The sequence below is a fragment of the Emydura macquarii genome, unplaced genomic scaffold (assembly GCF_026122565.2).
Source record: "Emydura macquarii macquarii isolate MOO-44397 ecotype Brisbane River unplaced genomic scaffold, CSIRO-AGI_Emac_v2 contig_2473, whole genome shotgun sequence".
Taxonomy (NCBI): Eukaryota; Metazoa; Chordata; order Testudines; family Chelidae; genus Emydura; species Emydura macquarii.
The window spans coordinates 33,199,082-33,221,280 of record NW_027132610.1 but is presented as its reverse complement, the minus strand read 5'-3'; the positions used below and the strand labels follow the sequence as shown (position 1 = coordinate 33,221,280).

The 22,199-nt window shown below is 39.8% G+C and overlaps 1 protein-coding gene across 3 annotated transcripts in view; it reads left to right on the top strand.

Annotated features, from left to right (window-relative positions):
* The window catches only part of LOC137163109 (protocadherin-9-like), a 659,443-nt gene that overhangs the window by 485,168 nt on the left and 152,076 nt on the right, over positions 1-22,199 (top strand). The gene's annotated exons all lie outside the window — the stretch shown is intronic.

Sequence of the window (22,199 nt, the reverse complement as noted above, 5' to 3'; positions counted from 1 at the left end):
TGGTCAATTTTGTACCTTTAAAAATCAAGTTCTGTTCTAATAAATGTATTGAGATTGTGTTCCGTGACACCTCTTTGAAGGGTGAGTGTCTCAATAAAGAAAACAAAGTGGAATATCATCTGCGCCTATAAGGTAGGGGAGTGGAGGGACCCCACACTATGGTAATTATAGACTCAACTGAAGACTGCATATTATTACCACTGAAGTGAAGATATTAATATATTAGTAGTGTGTCTTTGAAATATGGACTGTAGGGATAAGATACAGTGAGAATTCTGGTAAGGAATATAAATTTTGGAATTAATTAGGAGACAATTATGTAGACTTTTGATCTTTATTACATTTTTACATTTTCTCAGGTGATAAGGATAGGTGATAACTAAGAGTACTAAATCCTATAACTTTTTATTTTTTATATTTTTTGCCATCAGGAAGTTGTCATTAATATTAGCATTTATGGGGGCTATGCTATTGCTATTGCAATTTTCCAGTATTCTCATAGCCTTTATTATTATTATTAGCCAGATTCATTTCTGAACCAGAAGTATTGTCTCTGTCTGAAAAAAACAAATTTCAAGTGTTATTTGTGTGCGCTCCAGAAATATGACTTTCAAGCTTACTTTGAGTTCAAATAGCAAATTTTTGCTACTAAGCTATTTTGTTTTCTGTTTTTTCACCCTTTTAATTTTAACTACATATCTGTGAATTCTTGTGGTTAGATTGGAGTATGGGCAAAGAACCTTTAAATCTGATGTCATTTTTTTCTCCTGATCATTCGTCTTGCTGATTTCCCTGCAAGTCACTCCTTTGAGTTTCTGCCATGTGGCAATTGAGAATCAAATCCTAGTCACGTCTTTCAGATAAATAGTCACTGTTTTGGAAGCTTTGATTTTGTTGATGAAAGATAAGCTACTGTATATGATAGATTTAGCTTGGTGTTTATGATATTCACGCATAATACGGTACTCAGCTTGCAAGCCTTGACTCATGGAATGCTAGCATGCCCTTCTGAATATAAAGCATTCTGAAGTTTGAGAAAATTACTTGGGAACATAGTGTTACTTGAGGAATCAAATATCTTGGAAGAAGGTAGACAAAAATAAATTCATACAGAGCAGAATGAGGCTACACATTCCTTGCAAACTGAACTCACCTGAGCTGTTTGAAATATATATATTCCATAGTAAACCAGAATAAAACTCTCAAAAATAACGCATAAACAAACCGAGTCTCATATTTTTTAAATTGTATTTTCATTCCTTTGTCATTATTTGCCTTGGGGTCATAGCTAGCAATTTGTACACACTGGCTGATGTTTTGTATTCCCATCTGCAGTACCCAAATTCCCCAAGGTAGACATGCCGTTACATAGAATATGATCACTAACCCACCAGGTGTACATAGATACAGCTATCAAGCAACATGTTAATAAAAGGCCTTAATGAAAAACAATGTTGCTCCCCAGGAAATACAAAAATCTATATCCTGGCATATGCTTGTCTCTACCGATGGTATGTCTTAATGCCTACCAGAAGTCTTTTTATTTAAAATAAGTAATCTATTTTCCCCCGCTAAAGCTTGAAGCAAAAAAGATCAATAAAGAATTTTGCTAAATAATGTGGTTTTTTTTCTTGCACATGCATCTGATGTCATGAAACTGGGTTGAATTCAAAATTATAGGAAGCAAACAATGACCTCAATACACTTTTGAGCATTTTAATGTGGCTTTCTCAAGTGGCCTCAATCCAGGCTAAGTGTTAATTTTGCAATCACAGCTGCTGTCTCCTGTGAGCTGCAATATATAGAATACATGAAATAAGTACTTAATAGATTTTCATTTCTCTATCGGAATGGCACTGATTGCTTGTCAAAATGAGCAAACTGTAAAACGATAAGGCTCTGTGCAGCAGAAAATATCTTTCTTGGGAAGCTGAGGATTTTGGCTATAGAGAAGGCCATATATACAAGTTGATTACACCCTCCATCCCAGCTTTAAAACTGGATGTTGTAGATCCAATTCAGAAGAAACCTCATGCAAAGTTGCTGGCCTCCTTTTGCAATTCACAAGGCCAAATTCTCATTTATTTATATAACTCTTCTGCCAGGTGATGTTGGCAGCAACAAAGGCCAGGTTCAATATATAGGGGTTCATCTTAACACCACAAAACAGAACTATCTTGAGTCCCCACCCAGTAATCTGATAAAAGTAAGCACCATCCCTGGGTGCCTTTAAGAAGCAATCCTTCCCCACTTACAAGCATTGTGAACTTTTATTAAATAGGAACGGGAACCCAGCGTTAATTTGGGAAAACACCACAACTACGATTGAAAAGCATGTAACCATAAGCAAATACTTAGCCCAAAGTATGTTGGGCAGTGTCCTTTGCCTCAGTTTCCCAATGTGTGATTTGAAAGCCTGAGAAATGAATGTCCCTGTAACACAACACTCCTCTTTCCTTCTGCTGCACTCCACTCATAGTAGATTATCCTGGATCAGCAAAAATCCAGAATTCAGAGGTGTGTCCACGTGGGTTCACTTCCATGCCTGAAAAGGAGTGTGGGGGGATTGAGCAATGCCTCTACTGCTACCTCTGCAACTGGTTCACTGCTGCCGCTGTTTTCTCTGCCATTGCTGGCTGCTTGCTACCACTGTTACCTGTGCCACTGCCTCTTGCTCACCGCCACGTCTGCTGCTGCTATCTCTGCTGCTGCCAGTCCTGCAATGACACTTTCTGAGATTCTACCACTTAGCCCAGCTCTTAGTGATTTCACTGGCTAGTGGGGGAACCCACAGGTAGTGCAGTCTCTGCATTGCCTTTCACTGCATGCGTGTCCCCACATCGGATATAAGGTTTAGCCCCTAGTCCTGCTCATCTGTGATTTCAGCTCTACTGATCACTGAACAGAAAGAAGGACTCCTAATTGATTCTTATCGGCTCTGTCTTTGAACACTGATGAGAGAATGGTCAAATGACATCTAGGACTCTTTAAGCAGAATCCACACCATCATGTAGAAACACTTGTCCCCATCCCATCTAACTTTCACTAGGATTTGGCATCTCTATGACCCCTGTTTAGCAAGTGAGTTTCAGTTAAGAGTGACCCCTTCAGTCATGGCAAGCTAAGTATACTTCTGCTGCTCATACAGTAAGGATAACACTATTTCATATATCCCTTCATTCATTCTTAAAGTGAATTGTAACCCAAAACAGATCACTTTGGCAAAACAGCTCTCTCTGCTGAACACCAAGGTGCAGTAGGAATGTCTATGTAAATACGGTCTGCTCCTGAAGTCTGTTCCCTCAGTTCATCACCAGATGTCAAGGGAAAGCTCATACAGACCCTGCTTACATTTAGTTGTCCAGACAATCCTAAAGCCATGCTGGAATGTGTCTGGCATAACTCTCATTTGCTTAATGGCTGTAGGTAATGGGAAGTGTAAAGAAAATGAGTATCTGGTGTTCTTTGTGATGGGAGGTGGACAGCTCATTTGCATACATCTCTCCACCTCCCAATCAGCTCTACAGTTTTCAACCGCAGAGCTGTTTCATTATTTGTTTGTTTTTAATGCGTTTATTTGGGTGGCCTCCTGTGGTGCCGGAATCCACAATTTTCCAATGTGAATGTTTGCTGCTAGATTGAGTGCTAAACATTTTAATTTTTTTAAATTCTGACAAGCAACTGGTGACATTATGATGGAAAGTGTTTTTAAAGCTATTAAGTACTTACTGTACTTACTATATATATATATTCTATATTTCACTTAACATCTGACAGCAGAGTAATTGCAAAATGAACATTTAGTTGGATTGAAGCCACTGTAGGCTTCAGTGGCTGGGGATAGGGAGAAAGATAGGCTTAGTGGCCTGTCTTCTGCTGTCTGATGAAATATAAATAAATAAGGTTGCCATGCTGACAGCCTGCACATCTTGGTACTTTCTTGTCATTTGCTGTTAAGTCTTTTGGCCATTCTTGGATCCATTAATGCTCTTTGCTGATTGACAGATTAATTCCAGTGTTTGGTTTGTAATTTAGCAGTGTGAGGGGAAGTAAATAGCAAAAGGTAGCCTTTGATGCTTTTTCCTGAGCAACACAGAAAATTAACTCACTCAGAAGAAAACATGGTAGCCATTCACCAACCAGCAGAATTCTCCACTGGCTGGCTGATTTTTGGCTATTCAAGGAAGAGCACTACCTTTTATTATCACTATCTGATTATATGCTGAATGATGCCTCCCGTCACATTCTTTTGGAAAGAGCTGGTAATGTAGGCCCTGATTCAGCAAAGCCCTTATGCATGCGTTTAACTTTGAGCACAAGTAGTCCCACTGAAGTTATTAAGACTACTCGTGCTTAAAGTTACACACATACTTGAGCTTTGCTGGATGGAGGCCATAAGTATTTGTGAATAAAATTTGTTACAAGTTATGATTAATTTTCATTGACTAACTACTTGAAAATACATATATTCATTATTTGACTAGCTCTAATTTCAAGATACTCAGTCAAGCATTCTGTGGGCACTGAAAAAGGACTTTTTTTCAGGGGGAAAAAACCCTCTTCAGCTGCTAACCACAGAAGACCCAAAAAACTTTCATGAGCATTCAGTCTCAAGGTTCCGAGTCCTTAATATGTAGAGAAAATATTTTGTTTTGAGTCCTTTAATATTTTTGAGAAATTGTTCTCAAGTCAAATAATCTGAAATTAATGTCCATAGGTATTGGAGGATGCATAGTATATTTTGCACATAGCTATGAATTTCCTTGCTTTACTAGTTTGGATCTCAACCTTCAACTTTATTTTTTAATTTGGTTTTATGTGTAAATAGTTCAGATCATTTTAATGAGGTGGGATATTTGCCTCATTAATATAATTACACTGCTACACTGCATTATCATCCTCAGCACTAGGCTCTTATCCCAGCAACAACTGTTGTAACAGTCATACTAATTTGTACATTTTCCCTGCCCTAATATTCCATGGAGATGCTACTTTAATTAAAACATGACCTTATTATTCATAACTAAATGTGAAGCATAACCTTTTATCCTCAAGGAATGTCATCAAAGGTTGCATCTTCGTTCTGCATCAGATCGATGACTGTCATGCAGGATGAGACTCCTACCCTCTGTGACTGGCACCTGATGGTAATTTATAACCTTACCTGCCAACTCCTTAGAGACATGCAGCAGCCCTTCCCAACCTGCGTTAGATACTTTCACTTAGCACGGACTGCTGTCACTCACCAATCACAGTGTCAGATGACACATCATAAAATCTGAGTGAATTACCCATGTTTGTATGTGTCTCTGTATGAGAAACATAGAAAGCAAGTCTCCCAAGGCTGAAATTAGTTTGTATATAGTGTACTATCAATTTATATAGTTATTGTACCCTGAGGGAAACTCCTGTTGTTTTCAAAGGTGAGCAGTTCTGATTCTGAGCTATGGGATTGTGAAGCAAAACTGAATGGTTTTCTCTCAGATGAATTGTAAATGGAACATCCCCATAATAAAAACACCTAACCTCTGGTCAGTGTAAAATATATTATGAAAGCAGCAGGTAATGCCATAACAAAAATAACTATTGAAATAACAAAATGAAGTGTATTCTTATGTCACTGAAATATATTCATTTAATGTTCAGAATGTTTTCTCCTTCTTACCTTAAGCATAGAACAGAATATTCCAAGGGTAAAAAGAATCATTTGGAAGTCCTTCTCCTGTCCTCAGTCTGCTAAAGTATATCTCATCGACATAACTGTGTATGTCTATAGATTGGCTAATTTCACCAAGTTGGGCAACGAGTAATGTCCTGTTATCTGTTGGCTCAGCAAACCTGTCTGCTAAATTAATTATTTTTTAATATTCTTCAGGGACCCGCAAGTTAGAGGGGCAGTTAAAAATTACAATAAATAAATAAAAATTCAATGGGAGAAACCTGAGCAAGGATGCAAAATGATGTGACTCATAGTTATTGGCTGCTTTAATCCATATTGCAAACTTTGGGACCACATTGGTGTTGGCTTCTGTGACGTTTCTGATGGGAGGGTGGGGTATAAGGTGTGTTTTCCTGTTTTTGTCCCCCCTTCCAAAGGGGCGAGAACATTTGCAATCCTTCCACTTACATGAGCAGAAGGCCTGCTCTTTCCTAGCTCGATCAAAGATGTCAAAAACAGTAGAGAAGTCAGGCCCTGGGGCTACCTCCATCCACACTAACCAACTCTGCTGGTCAGCCTCAGAGAGTGCATGCTGTATCATCTTAAGGCACAATGACCCTCAGAGTGCTCCTTGTGGCAACGCAAGACTGTGTCTAATAATACATGATTAAACCTTACATGATACAGAGCAGCTATATTGGACTGAGTTTAATTTCAGATTTTAGCAACAAAACTAAAATGATCCAGTGTGAACTTTTCCACAGCAAACCTGTAGTTAATATCATGACTCTTATAATGTAGGTAGGGAGTTTCCATGTAATGAGGAATTGAACCCATGGCAGATGTCACTGTTTAAAGCAAGATGAAGGCTGAACGTGGTTTAGTTGCGCTTGGAGCTCTCTGATGATGGATCTTGCTTAGAGTTACAAATCTGTGAGGCCCTTGAGAAAATATGGGTCCTTTCTAAGAGCATGACCAAAATCAGATGATCATTGTGATTCTACCTTAATCATGGTGACATGAACTGTAAATTTTGCTTTATTTTTCTTGCTTTAAAAAATAATACTCTGGTTTTGGGCTCAAACAGTTCAAAACCATTACTTAATGAAACTGATATTATTTGTTTGTTTTGCTTATAGGTTTGCTACCAATTGCTTACTATTGTGACATTTAATGGAACTAGGACTAAACAAAAGGTCAGCTAACAATTACTTTTAGCCTTTGTGAGTATTTCGCTCTTTTAGAAGAACACAGGAACTGTGCTTAGGTGCTCTAAAAGTACTCTCAGGCTGTCAGGGCTGAGCAGCTACTGTAAGTAAGTACTCTCCCTTTCTTATAGTGCTATAAAAGAATAACTCACCAAGGTTGTTGATATTTCTCTTTTAGAAATTGTAAGCAACGAAGAATTGTAGAGTCTGATTTTTTTTCAAACTTAATCCCACTCAATTAGTGTATGCAGTGGGACTCACTCACAGTGAATGCATATAGATCTGGACAATCAATCCAAAAAATCTGACCAAAATGTTCTGAATTTTGACTTTTTGATGAAAAATTATATGAATGTTTCATGACTTTTCCTTAAAAAAAAAATGCATTGCTTTTTACAACCAAATTTCAAGATCTGATAAGAAAGTGACAACTTTCAAAAAGCTTTTCCCTGTTTTACATCCGCTTATAAAGCCAAATTGTTTATCTATATTATTTATCATATGTTGTTTAAGATATGTAAACATTCTTTTCTCTGAATTGTTTTCAACTTCCAAATTATTCCTCCCCCCTTTGCCTTTCACCACCTAATCGTTATTCCTCAAAGTTCACCCATTTTTTTGTCTTCACTTTTTGCAGTGCACCTCAGTACCAGAAAGCTCTTCATTCTGTGTATATAGTCTCTACTCCCTTAGGGAAAAAGTAATTTGGAATGGGCACCTTGATTAAAAAGGACTAATTAAGCATTGTCCTATTAAGAGTCTTTCTCTTTAAAGTAAAGAGATGCTATCCTGAATTCTGTACTCAACGGGTAAAATATCAAGTTGTCATCACTGTGAGTGTTATATAAGTAAGGGTTTCAAGATTGAGCCCAGTTTGGTGGTGGTTTTTGTTTTAATGTTGAATAAACCTAGCTGCTTCTAGATGTTTCAAATTCCTTATATTAAATCCGCTTCATGTGGTATGTCAGTTCAATTTAAAGGACTTTTCTTCTGTTGCTCCCTGCTCAAAAGAAAGGATGTTGTTGAAAGTTAGTTTTAACAGTACAGTATGTCAGTTTCATGGTGTTGGTCGCAAATGAAGAGAAAAAAGTTTCAATTAAAGTGTGATTTTGGATCTTGGAAATGATTTCAGAAATGGCATTGTTGGGCATCTCTTTGTTTCTCGGTGATTCCATATGAACGTTACCCATCTTACAAGTAAAAAAAAATAGGCTTGTTTTGTTGTACTTTTTTCTGAATCTGTTGCTTATCTTTCATTTTTATTTTGAGCTGTAAGCTAATTGGCTTGAGTACCATGTCTTTCTAGAAGTTTGTATTTAGCACATTAGGACCCCAACCCTGATTGAGACCTTTGGGTCTACTGCATTATGAATAATAAGTAATAATAATAATAATGCAGTTTGACATTTCCATGTATTCTCACTGACTTTATTACTTTTAAGTGCCTAACTTTACTTTGACATTTAATAATCTATGTATTATGGGTGCCTAGGGATATGGTGCAAATTCCATCCTTGGTGTAATTCCACTGGCTTCAAGGATATTATACCAGAGATTAATTTGATCCATGGTTTATATTTCTATTATGTGCTTTTGAAGCCCATTGCCTTTTGCTGTTATATATAACTAGGTGCTCAGAGGTTTTAAGGCATAAGCACATTATTATTAATTCATTTGCACAGGCAGTGGGTGATGTTAATAATAATAAGAAGAATATTTTGCTGTAACATCTTCAAAGTTCACAACGAATATTAAATATCCTCAGAACAACCCTGTGTGGTTAAATATTCCTATCCTATTTTATATATGGGGAAAATGAGATAGAGAGGTTAACTAACTAGCCCAAGGCCACAGAGTAATTTAATGGTCCTGCAGAGATTAGAATTTAGGTGTTCATGTCTTGCAGTCCAGTGCTCATTTCTCTAGACTGCACTTCCTTCTTTAAAGTACATATTGATTTTTAGCTTTGTTTAGGTTACTATTTTTACCTCTCAGGTCAATAAGTCTTGATGCTCATTGCAACTGATGTCATTGGGACAAATTCAACGCTTGGTGACACCTGTGTTAACTCCACTAAATTATTCCAGACTGGACTTATACTGGCTTTACAGCTGTGTTGGAATGCAAAATTTGGCCTGATATTTGATGATTTATACTTGTTTTTATAAATGGTTAAACTGAAGTTAGGGAAGCTGTGCTTTAAACAAATGCATGAGGTATGCTTGTGACAGTCTGAAGAAAAGAACCCAGGAATCTTAACTCTAAGGTCTGGTCTACACTGGCAATGGAGGTCGACGTAATGCTGCTTACGTCGACCCCCTAAAGTATGCATCTCCACTGGCACGTAAGTTCCATCGATTTTAAGCATGGTAAACGTCAACCTAATAAAACCATCTCTGCAAGAGGCATAGTGCTGAATTTGAATTCCATGGGTCGAATTTGCGTCAGTGTAGGCAGAGCACAACGTAAATCAAAGCCATTGGCCTTCAGGAGGTATCCTATAATGCCCCATTGTGACCGCTTTGGACATTCATGCTCTGAATAGCTCCTCCCCTCAAGCCCTGGGAAATTTTGAATTTCCATTTCCGGTTTAGACAGCATGGAGAGAGCTTTGTAGCTGAACTGCTCATGGCGACTGCATGGCCCAAATGCACTCCAGCTTGGAGTCGACCAAAGGTCCTGGAGATCATTGGTTTGTGGGACGAAAAGTCTGTTCTGGCTCAGCTCTGATCCAGCAAAAGAAATTTATATATATATGAGAAGATATCTTGCAGCATGTTGGAGAAGGGGCACAACAGAGACATGCAGTAGTTCTGCGTTAAGATCAAAGAGCTGAGGCAGGCTTATCAGAAAACTAGGGAAGTTAACAGCCGTTCTGGCTCCTAGCCCAAAACATACGGCTTTTACGAGGAGCTGCATCACTTGTGACACCACATAGCATCAATACCTCCAAAGAATCCCAGTCCAGGACGAATGAGGAGGACTCTGTGGATGAGGAGAGCAGGATGCAGGAGCGTGGGTTATCCATTCTCCCTGAGAGCCAGGACCTCTTCGTTACCCCCCCCTCCCCCAGAGCAGTCCAGCCACACACAAGACAGCGGGACTGATCGAGATGCAGGGGAAGACATATCTGGTGAGTGCGTGTGGCAAATCTTTTTTTTGAGGTTATGACCCCAGTCCAGCTTCTTAAAAGGAGTTTGTGTTTTTGAGAAGAGGGTCTTACTGTGTGGTGGCAAACTTCAGTGGAGGGTTACTCCTGGAACAGACTATTTATGTGCAGAGGTATGCTCCAAAAATCCCCTGTGGATATCTCAAGAAAACTTTCATGTAGGTAATCTCTTAACTTTGTAGAAGGTTTCTGGGGAGGGCAGTCTTATTTCTTCTGCCACAGTAGGGTACTTTTCCCCGCCACTCTGCTATTAAATGAGCAGGCATCATCACGGAACACAGCGTAGCAGCATAAGGGCCAGGCATGTACCCTGATGCTGGCAGCAAATCTTCCCTTTCCATCTGCATTACACTCAGGAGACTGATATCACACATGGTCACCTAGGGAAGATGACACAATTTTAAAGTACTCGACCAAAACAGTCAATTGTTTTATTCCTCTGCCATGGATGGGATTCCTGGCCACCTCCCCGAGATTATTCCTAGTCCTGGTACTGTTGCAATGGGCATTATGGGTCGGGACACTGGTTGCCCTATGTTTTCTGCTGCTACAATTCACCTGCAGTGTCCTTTAATCTGTCCTGCTCCCTTCCTCCCAAATCAGTGTTTGGCATGTTACAGGGGAGCCCGGTGATCCCTCTTCTTGCTCAAGTATGGATTGTGGATTTTAGTGGTAACGAAGCCTCTCTATAACAGATGCAAGGGCCCCTTGCTTACTATGTCTCTAATGCCAGTCCGGCCCTTCCAAGATGTACAGAATTGAATGCGGGTCTGGCTTAGCCTTGTGAACATGAAGGGGAGTACTTTTTACATTGTAACATTGTCTTTACTACTTTGGGGCAGCTAACAATGGCAACTTTGTGCTTTGCTTATCTTACAATAGACACCTCGGCCTTTGGCCCCCCCTTGCTGACTCCAGCTGAAAGATTTTCCCAGATTCGGCAGCAGAAAAAAAAAATGTGTTTAGCAAACTAATGAACACCTCTGCGGCTGCTGATACAGAGCCCAGAGCCTGGAGGATGTTCTTGTCTGAAAAACTAGACATGGACATGGAACACACAAGATCTGTGCAGGATCATGGTACGCAACAGGAGATGTTGCATATTATGAGGGATTAGTCGACATGCTGAGGCATCTGGTAGAGCTGCAGGAAGAGCAGCAGCAGGACAGACTCCCTCTGCAGCCCTTCCAAAACACTCCGCCGCCTACCACTTTTTATCAGCCCCCACCCCAAGCAGTCTAGGAGGATACTGGGCAGGGTGCCGTATGTGCTGCACTCCGCACCGGTGGAGGCAAGCAGAAGGAGCAATGGCCCCTTTAAGAACTGCACGCAACCACAGTTGCTTGCATAGTGACCCTTTACAATGTTAAGTAGTCCTCTTTTACCCCCATTAAAATGGGTCACAAATAAAACTTTGTAGCATTAAAAAACATCTGTCTTTATTCATTCATAGCTTGGCTGCGGAGAGAAGGGGAGGAGGCCACTGGAGCGAGAGTGGCGGATGGAAATAAAGGCACAGCACAGACATACATTACTGCAGTTCATAGCAAAACTGGTTTTTCAATGCTTCCCGAAGCTGAAGCGCTCCGCAGTTGGCGCTGAGTGTAGTGCTGGAATCTGGCTGCTCCGAATTTGCAGCCAGATGTCTGGTGTAGGGCTTCATTAGCCAATGGAGCAAGGGGTAGGCAGGATCCCCCAAGATCACTATTGGCATTTCCACATTCCCAATGTTTATTTTTTGGTCAGGGAGGAAAGTGCCCCCTGCATCTTACTGAACAGACCCAAGTTCCTAAAGATGCGCTCATCATGCACCTTTCCCGACCACGCCACACTTCTATTGGTGAAACGTCCCCTGTGATCCGCAAGGGCCTGGAACACCATTGAGAAGTATCCCATCTGGTTTATATACTCTGTCTGGTGCTAGGATAGATATATGCGTGCCATCTATTGCCCCCCCACAGTTTGGGAACCCCATTCTGGCAAACACGTTCATTATGTCCTGCACGTTTCCCAAAGTCACTACCCTTCTTAGCAGAAGCCTATTGATGGCCTTGCACACTTGCATTACAGCAGCTCCAATGATGGATTCACTGACTCCGAATTGATTCCTAACTGAGCAGTAGCAGTTTGGGGTTGCCAGCTTCCACAGAGCGATGGCCACTCACTTCTCCATGTCAGAGCTGGTCTCAAGTGAGTATTCAAGTGCTTCAGGGCTGGGGACAGCTCCATGCAAAGTTCAGAGAAAGTGGCCTTTCACATATGAAAGTTCTGCAGCCACTGCTCATCATCCCACACCTTCATAATGATGCTATTCCACCAAGCTGTGCTTGTTTCCCGTGACCAGAACCAGCACTCCACGGACTGAAGATGCTGCGTGACAGCCTGCAGCAGATGGGAATTGTTCCGCTCTATGGCTTGTAGCAGGGTGGCCTCGGTTACATCGCTATATTCCGTGCTGCGGCTCCTCTCTCGCCTTTGAAAATACTGTAGGATAAGCCGTGAGGTATTTGTGCTGCTCACAATGATAGTGTGGCGCTGAGCAGACTTCATGTCTCTCCAGCAATGGTGTGCACATGACATAGAAGTATGGTGCGAAAAAGCGGCTATTTGCACGGTGGAATAGCTACCCATGGTGTACTGTTTTGAATGTTGACCCAAGCGTGGTGAGTGGGGAGGCAAGAGCCCGGCGCAAGGAGCTTGGTGTGATCACACTCCTGCAACTTCTAAAATTTGGCAGGTGAAAGTCGATTTAAAGTAAATCGACTTCAATCTGCAGTGTAGACATTCCCTCAATTAGCTGCATTGTAACTATGGTACAAAATGTTATAAACTTATCTTAACCTCCTTAAATATCTAGGCCCAACCATGTGACTTAAGGAAGAAAATTCCTATCATGAATTTCCTGTTTTGTGTGGGCTGAATTCATATTCCTTATGTCACTTAACCTGTCTATGCCTCTGTTTCTCCATCAGTAAAATGGGGATAATGACACTTACCTCTTGTGAGATCTACTGTTGAAAAGCATTATATAAGAACTTGATGTTATTATTAATTGTGCTGTATGTAACATAATTGTAGTTTATAATCTGCATATTCACTTGTAGTATAAATGTTTTCTTTTTTATGTGACCTATCTTTGGAGTTACAGTAACAGTACTAAAGGCAGACTTGTACAAACAAATATAGATCTTGCCTACTAAAGATACAGAAACTGGAAAAGTCCTCTCTTTGTGGACAATACATTAATCAAATTTTGTATAGAACTGCCAGGAGAAAAGCAAGGAGCTTTACCGGTCTCCTGGGAATGTAAAGAACTGTATTTAAATAAAGATACTAATAACTGCACTAGAACTGCTTTTAAAGGATGTTAAGTGTTGTAAGATGTTTTGTAGAGCACGTGAGTGAATTCCTAATGACACTAAGAAAGATTCTGAAGTGCTCATCTTTTGTCATTTAGCACATCTTCTGCAGTAAATTTCAGGTTACATTGTAGTATGAAGTCTAATAAATGCATTATTCAGAAGTTATTGGTGGAATTCTAATAAAGTAATATAAGTTGAACTTCAATATGCATCTATTCGGAATGTTCATTATAATATAGCATATGCTCTTTAAGAGATGAGATGAATAGAAACACATCTGATATACAGAATAACATCACAGTAACTAAAATGTATTCCTTTTCAATTAAAAAGAATTTGCATGAAGTTGGTGTCAATGTGTAATATAGTTTGGAATTATTCCTTTGGAAGGAGTCTGGAGTATCAAGACTGAGGAACATAGAGACTAGGAGTAGGAGACCAGGTGGTTCAAAATTGGGCTACCCAGTCTTGGAATGAGTGCTCTGTGGGAGGCAAGAAGAGAAGGGCTATATGGAGCGAAGACAGGATATTGGCAGGGCATGGAGGATGGATGGATGGGGGGGAGTTTCAGAAGTTGAAGGGACATAAAGAGGAGGCTCAGATGATTCGGGGGAGGAATAAAAATAATCAAATAGGGTGATAGGGAATGATGACAGACAAGGGGGCAATGGGGAACTGACTTGATCCCTGAACTATTTTTTCCTGCATATGTTTGTATTTGTTTTGCTATTTTTAAATGTGTGGAATTTCTACAAAGAAATATAATATCGTTTTGGGGGGGTTAGCTAAAACATACTTTCAATCTTAACATGTTGATCTGATCTTTTTGTTTGTGAATGTCTCTATCCATAGAGACATCTTAGACCACATTGCTAGATAACAGTTCCTCCTCATATCTTATAGAATGGTTTTTCATATTTTTTCACAGTACTGGAATTTCTCTGCCTTTCAAATCCTTCCTGTTGACTTCTTTTTCAATCACTGTTTACAATACCACCATCCTGCCCTATCACTCAGGCTTATATATAATGTGGATATCATCTTTGACTTGGACTTCTCTCTAGGTACTCATATCCAGGCTATGTCTAAATCTTGCCAATTCTTTTTGCATATTATCTCTCAGATACGGCTTCTCTTATCCATCCACACAGCTAAAACTCGTCTGGGCTCTCATCAGCTCACAGCTCGATTAGTGCAAAATCTTTCTCTGTGGCATTGATAAATGCAATCTTGCCCTACTCAGATCCATTCAGAATGCTGCTGCAAAAATAATTTTCCTAGCCCATCACTTTGACCATGTGACCACTCTCTTTGCATCCCTCCACTGGTTCCCCATTCTTTATCACACCAAACATAAGGTGCTTGTCTTCACTTTCAAAGTCCATCACTATCTGTCCCCACTTTACCTAATATCTCTCATTCACTACTGAGATGTTGACTTTTGACTCTGATTAGCCTTTCATAAAGTCACTTGTTAAACTTTCAAACAAGCATCCTTTGTGCTTTCTGTCCCACTACTTCTCATGTTTGGGAGGAGGTGCTACTTCATTATTTGCCTCCAAAACCCTCCTCAGAACTCTCCTTGGCTGTGATGCTTACAAAAAAACTTGACAGTGGTTAGGCTATTGTTATGTTGAGGTCACAGCCTGTCATGTTGACAGTAGTGTCTCATTGTTTTCTTGTACTGCCCCATATGTCTGTGTCCATCTGTTGTCTCTTTTCCTATACTGTGAGTTCTTTGGGCCAGGGACCATCTTTGTTTTTACAGTGTCTATCACAATGTGGACCAGGTCCAGGACTAGGGCCCCTAGGTGGTATGGTACTACATATAATAAATAATAATAATTTCACTCCTCTAAAATTGTGAGGTTTTTTAAAATAATCCTCTGAAATTGTCATTTTTATGTGGCCATGAGAGCTGTGCTTTCTACTTCCACTTAAAGCTTTCAGAGAGCTGTGGCAATTGCTATAGTTGTGGTTCTTTTGGTAGAGCCCCGCAGGGTACGTCTACATTGCAAATGAAAACCTTCAGCTGGCCCATGCCTATGGTTTCGGGCTTACGTGGCTTTGGGCTATGAAGCTGTTTAATTGCATTGTAGATATTCGGGCTTGGGCTGGAGCCTGAGCAAAGGAACCCAAGACCAAACCAATTAAACAGCTCAAGCACAGCAAGCCTGAGTCAGTGGGCATGGCTTTTTAATTACAGAGTAGATGTACCACTAACGGGTCAGTCTGGCCCTCCAGGAGCTGGCAAACTCCAAGAGGGGCTAACGCTGCTTACAATGGTTAACCTACTTTCTGTTTGCCAAAAGGGGGCCAGCCAGAATAGTTTATTCAGCCAGCTAATGGAATACTCCTTTCTCGTGACTGAGTTTGCATTTTTATATGTGCCACTACTTTGGTGAATCCCGTAGTCAGCAGCTTTGAGGAACATGCCCAATTGGTGTCCTTTCGAGAGAGCCAAAATGGAGCCTCCCTGTGGCTCAGACAGTAGGACTTGTGCTACGTCTTTCTCAGATGGAGATGGCTTTTTGGACATCTCGTATCTCTAGCCAGTCAATGTCTCTGAGTCCACTTCTTCTCTAACTCTTGTACCGTGTACCACCCTGTTGACATTCATGGAACTACACAAGTTATCAGTCTGTGCAGAATTTGGCCTTCTGTTTGTTGCCTTGGTAACCATAGCAGTCTCTAGTAGAAACAAACTGCAGACAGTATATTCTATTCTTTAGCTATTTGCCACTATTATAATTGTGACAAAAATAAGAATAAAAAATACTGCCATTTAAGCAGTTGAAATAATAGCTTGAAGAGGATTAGTACTTGCTCATTCATGCATGAAGGGGAGGAACTGCAGAACATATTTGAAGCTATGTCTCTTTTAAGTTCTGATCCTTCCCTTCTCTTGTGATCCAGTAAGAAAAAGAGTACAATGCCCCAGCAACCTCTTATGTGTAATATACATAAATAAAACGAGACTAGAAAAAGATCTTAGTCATGTTTTCACTTTCTATTGTTGTATTCTCAATGCTTGTCTCTGCTCTGCTTTTTTTGTGAGACAACATAATGTGGTTTTGTCAAAGCACAATGTTTCTTTGTGCTGAAAACAGGTGTATTACTGTCCTCATTAAAACAAATTAAACTGTCAACCACAAGTGTATATCTAATTATTTAATTTGTCAGAATTTTCTAAGGAGATGTGGTGAATGGAAATTATTTGTGAGTCTGACTAAAATACTGCTGTCTTAGCACACTAAGCCAGGTACGTATGAATATGTATGTGTGGGTTGTTGGTATTTGCTACACCTTATATCTCTCTTCTAAAGTAAGGATGAGTGGGGCCAGATCCTTTACTCAGATAAATTGACAAAGCTCAGTTAGCTTCAAGTGAAGGGTCTGGCCCGTGGTGTCCTTATGAAAATACAGCTGGTTTTATAAAAAGGTGGTATGTTTTACAGAATATTTTGAATTATTTTCTCCATCTTGCCCCAGAAAAAAGGGCAAAGAAATAATGAAGAGAGAGAAGGGTGGGGAGCAAACAAAGAAAAAATAATTAAAAATTATTTTAAAAACTGAACAAAAACATTATATTTAGATTTTGTTTTTCATCAAAAAGTGCAAAATTCGGGGGGGAGGGAATGAAAATATTCTCAGAAAATTAAATTTAAAAAGGTCATTTTTGCCAGGAAAAGTTTTTAACAAAAATTTGAATCATTCCTTGTAGTAAAAACAATTAAGAATCTTCCATGTGTTTGCTACAATAAGCACATATCGGGCAAGATCCTCGTATGATGTAAATCAGCACACTGCACTGATTTTAGTGGAGCTATAGCAGTTTACGACATCTGAGAATCTGCCCCTTTAACTGCTTTGATTATGGTTTAACAATCAAAACAGATACATTTTTCTCTAATAATTATAACCAATTACTGGTTCACATTAGAAATGGGTCTAGACCAAAACTCCACATCCTGTCAGTAGATCTGAATCAGGGTATTCACTTTGAAACTCTCTTACTTCTGGATCAAATTAGAAAAAACCCAACTCTGGCAGATTTTGGATCCTGATTTGAACTCTGTCTTCAAGAATGTCCTGATCCAGAAGCTTTGGTTCTCTTTGTTATAAAAGCAAAACACTGCTTTTTTTAGTCCTTCTGTAGTTTCCATGGAACAGATTTTAAATTTTGCTTTGTTAGAAGAAAGGAACTAAGGTCAAAGAGCAATTGTTTGGATCCTGCAAAGTACTGATCTTTAGTATCTGCTTATCTTTAAGCACATTTGTAAATGTTTTGTTAAATCAAGGTCGGAGCGCTCAGAACCTTCCAGCATCAAGCCCTATCCTCTGCTCCCAGGTATATGATCAACTCTTCTTCACTTCAGTGGGAGTTGTGCGCCTCTGTTGGAGAACAGTGTTTGCCCAAAGTAATCAGATGACTTGACCTCATTGTGACGAGGAATTTTGTGCTGTTGGGTATAAGATTAAAAATCTCATTCCCTCATTCAGTTGCATAGCACCTTTCATTACATGCAAATTGCTCCTCATTACATTATTTTTATAGTTTATTTTCATCTGTTCATCCACATGTTTGTTGATAAACAATTACTACATATGTTAGCAATTACAATGACACTAAGAATAATAATCCAGAAAAACAAAACTAATGATCATTTCAAGGAAGAATGAAGAAAGGGATAAAAAAATGAGAAAACTGTAATTAGTACAGTAGTGAAGAAATAAGTACGTTGAGTACCATGCACATGAAAGTAAATCACTTGGACGTTAGTAACCACTAGCTCCAAACAGTCAAAGTCAGGGCTTGAAGGAAAAGAACTAAATAAATATGATTTTAGCAATGCATAATATTAATGAACAGAATGAAATATTGGAACAAGTGACACAAATCAGAATGCGTAATGTTAATAGTCTTGCAAGGGAGGTGGTGGAAACCCCATTGCTGGAGTCACTTAAAATGGGAGAGCCTGCTGGACTATAAGGAATCTCCACTGGAATTTTGTGTAAGGCCAAATGCTACACTCCTCTTCTAAGAGCAAAGGAGAGGGGGAAAAATAGTGAATCCAGGCAGAAAATGGTGAGAGGAGAGTCAGTTCTGCTTTATGCTCTCTATCTTCTACCTGGCTGCTCAGGAGAGCCTCTGTAAGTGTTCTGTGAGAGTTGGACTCCATGGACATGGGTGGGATAGCACCATGTGTAGGCCGATCTGCACAGCAGGATGTTTGACCCTTTGACCCACAGGAGTTATAACTTCATATTCTTAATATTATCTTAGTTTCTCCAGAATGATATTAAAAAGTCACTGTCCTATTGTTGCAATCCATGTTTGGATTTGAAAGCTGAGTGGAAGCCATGTGAGCCTAGCTCCTGCCTAGGGGTGATGGGAAGCAATGAAAACATGCAAAATCTTTGTGAGTACAGTCTGGGACTCCAGCAAAATTTGGGGAAGATTTCTGGGCCAGTCCCGTAGCAGATCTGAGATCTTTGAGGGAGACACTCTACTCTACACAGATCAAGCTACCAGTCAAAAACACTGAAATGTTATCATGTATCCTGCCTGGGAACAATTCACATAAGGGACATTTTGGATCTAAGATTTTATGGGCTTGCAATTTGCTGTTTCCCTTTCCTTTGGAATGATGATATTGTTTCCTAGGGAAGAGTTTTGTGTGAAATGTTAATTCATTTCACAGGTTCTCAAGGAGTATAATGAATAGCATTAGATGGGGCTTGCATATTCAAATATATGCTTACTTCATACAGTACTCAATTTGTATTAAATTACTAGTTTTCAAAACAATTTTATTTCAGCTTGAACTGGCATTTTCAGAGTCAAGGCAATTTAAATTTACCAACTTGACTGCACTTTTTAATTCAAGTGCACATTCGAAAAGATTGAAAAAACTGTTACAATAGCTTAACTCCAGCTCAACAATTTGAGAGCCAAGAGTAATGGAGAGTTAAAGACGCTGCTCTCTCACTCGAGCCTGCTCAAATAATCTGCGGATTAAATCTAACATTACAGAGGTGGAAATGTACCACAAAGGGGAAAAAATGCATTTGCTGCCCAGCCAGCTTCTCAGAAAACTGCATTCCCAAACCCAAAAGAATAAGTCCAAGTGCCTCCAGCTGAAATCTATGGTGGCAGTTTTTTATAACATAATCATGAGGGCTCATGGATCAGCAAGATTATTACATGTATTTATATGCTCTCCTTTGCTGGGCTGGATGGAGGGAGCAAAACTGCAGTGATCAAATGAGAACCTTAAAAAAGAGACATGGGAATGGGAAAGGCAGCTAACTGAAATATATCCCTCCTTTCCCTAGTCATTCTCAGACCTCCTGCACAAGCTCTATGCAGAAAGGGACTGTGAGAGGAAGCCAGTTCTCAGGTTGGGGAAAGTCCACATGGAATTTTCGCCCACCACCATCATAAGTAGTGAATTAAAAGAAGATTGGTTAATGCTGCTTGCAGGATTAACTGCACCTCTTCTTTCAGTGACACTCTTCTGAAGAATCAGTGTTCAGCTGCAGTGCAAAGGCCATAGCAACCAAACTACGGTGTCCAGTCGGTAATAGTGAGGAAAGGTGGTCTATGACTAGGGCCTCTAGGCACGACAGTAATACTAATAAATACATAATAAAGGAGAGGGAGAGTTCTTCTGTGATTTGTGGGGTTGATTTGTGGGGAATTCTGCAGATCTCCTTAGTCCGTTTTAGAGCCATGCTCCCTATCTCACCCACTCCATTGCCTGCTTCCCCTAGCCTCTGAGAGGAAACATTGGTGCTAATCAGTCTTTATTTTGTGTTGAAGTGTTTGGATAAATATTCCTTTTCCGTACAGTTTTTATGGAGTAGGCAAACCCATGAGCCATCTGATTTTCCTTATTTATTTTCTGTATGTATTTTTTGTCTGTTGCTTTCACCTCAGAGTTATTGCTCGGTGATTTTAAATGTTAGCTTCAACCCCAATAAGGGTGATGGTGTCTTCATGGTGAATTATTCATTGATGTACACTAAGTAAGATGGCCTTTTTGCTTATCACAAACAATTCTAGCTTTTGCATCAAGATCAAAGCAAACATAATTGCAATGATGCAAACAACCTTAGTATCATAGAAATGTAGGGTTGGAAGAGACCTCAAGAGATCATCTAGTGCATCCCACTGTGCTGAGGCAGGACCCAGTGTATCTAGACCATCCCTGACAGGTGTTTGTCTAACCTGTTCTTAAAAATCTCCAGTGATGGGGATTCTGCAGCCATCCTTAAAAACCTTTTCCAATACTTTACATTTAGGAATTTTTTCCTAGTAACTAACCTAAATCTCCCTTGCTACAGATTAAGCTGATTTCTTCTTGTCCTTCCTTCAGTGGATATGGAAAACAATTGATCGTTGTCCTCTTTATAAAGCCTTAATAATGTATCTTAATAAAAGTGCTATTAAATATAGAAAATTAAGGGAGGGCGAGCCCTATCCCTTCAGGATGAAACTGCACAACTCTCGAAAAATAAATTCAAAGAATCAAAGAGAGGAAATGCTGAAGCCTGTTTATCAGAAATATACTGGGAATTCAGTGCACCTGGGAGGAATTCAGGAAATCTATTTACATTTCTAGTAGTGGTGATAGTAATGGATACCTTGGGAAAATAGGGAGAGACTGAATTTGGAATGTCTTTCTCAGTTGAAATGTCTACTTATATGGGTTCCATCACGGTTGTGCCTAATTAATTTATGCTCATAATATTCTTGTGAGACAGAAGTATTATTATCTAAACTTTTATAAAGGAGAACAGAGATTAAGGTCCAGATCCTCAGCTTGTATAAATTAGCATAGAGCCATTAAAGTCTTTAATCATAGAATCATAGAAGATTAGGGTTGGAAGGCACCTCAAGAGGTCGTCTAGTCCAACCCCTTGCTCAAAGCAGGGCCAACCCCAACTGAACATCCCAGCCAGGGCTTTGTTAAACCTGGCCTTAAAAACCTGTAAGGATGGAGATTCTTCACACAGGAAGTCTGTGGCAAAGCAAGGAATTGACCCCAGATCTCCTGAATCCTAGCTTCACATATTAACAATCAAAATATCCTTCTTTGAGGGAATGGAGTCTAGTTATCTTTCACCGTGCCCTTCTTGACTCTTTTGGTTCTGAGTTTGTTTGATGGGCACAATGTAACTGGGGAACATGACCTTTCCCGTACTGTGTGGTGATACCTAGGGAAAGGCAGCATAAAGCTTAGGAGTGAACAGGTAATCTTTGGCAGTGAGAATGCCACAGGCTTTGGTTTAATGGCATATGATATATAGTGCTTAATTTTGAATGAAAGAGGTGCTAGGGCTCCAGCAAGTAGGGACTCAAGCAATTTTTTTACATTCATAACTGATGAGCAAACCCTGAGGTGCTGGGGCTATGATCTGTCAAACCTAATGGTGCTGGGGCTCAGCCCTGGCAAGCCCTGGCACAAAGTAAGCACTGATGATACACAATCTTTTGTGACCTAAAATCAACCATAGCTCAGGAAATATGTGGGAGAGCAGAAATTCTATTCAAAGTTCAGTGTCAGAAGAAAATTAATGTGCCAGAGACTAGGATCTAGCAAGTCTCTAGACTACCTTAAGATGAGCAGCTGAGGCAGAATTGACCCTTAACAAAGAGTATGAATAAACATGTGAGAGCAGAGAGTAATACATTCTCTGCCTTACTCTTCATATTACAATTGTTTTTTTGTTTTTTTTTTAATTGAGTTGGGGGGGGGGGGGCAAATCCCTGTTGGAACTTTTTGAGTGCCATT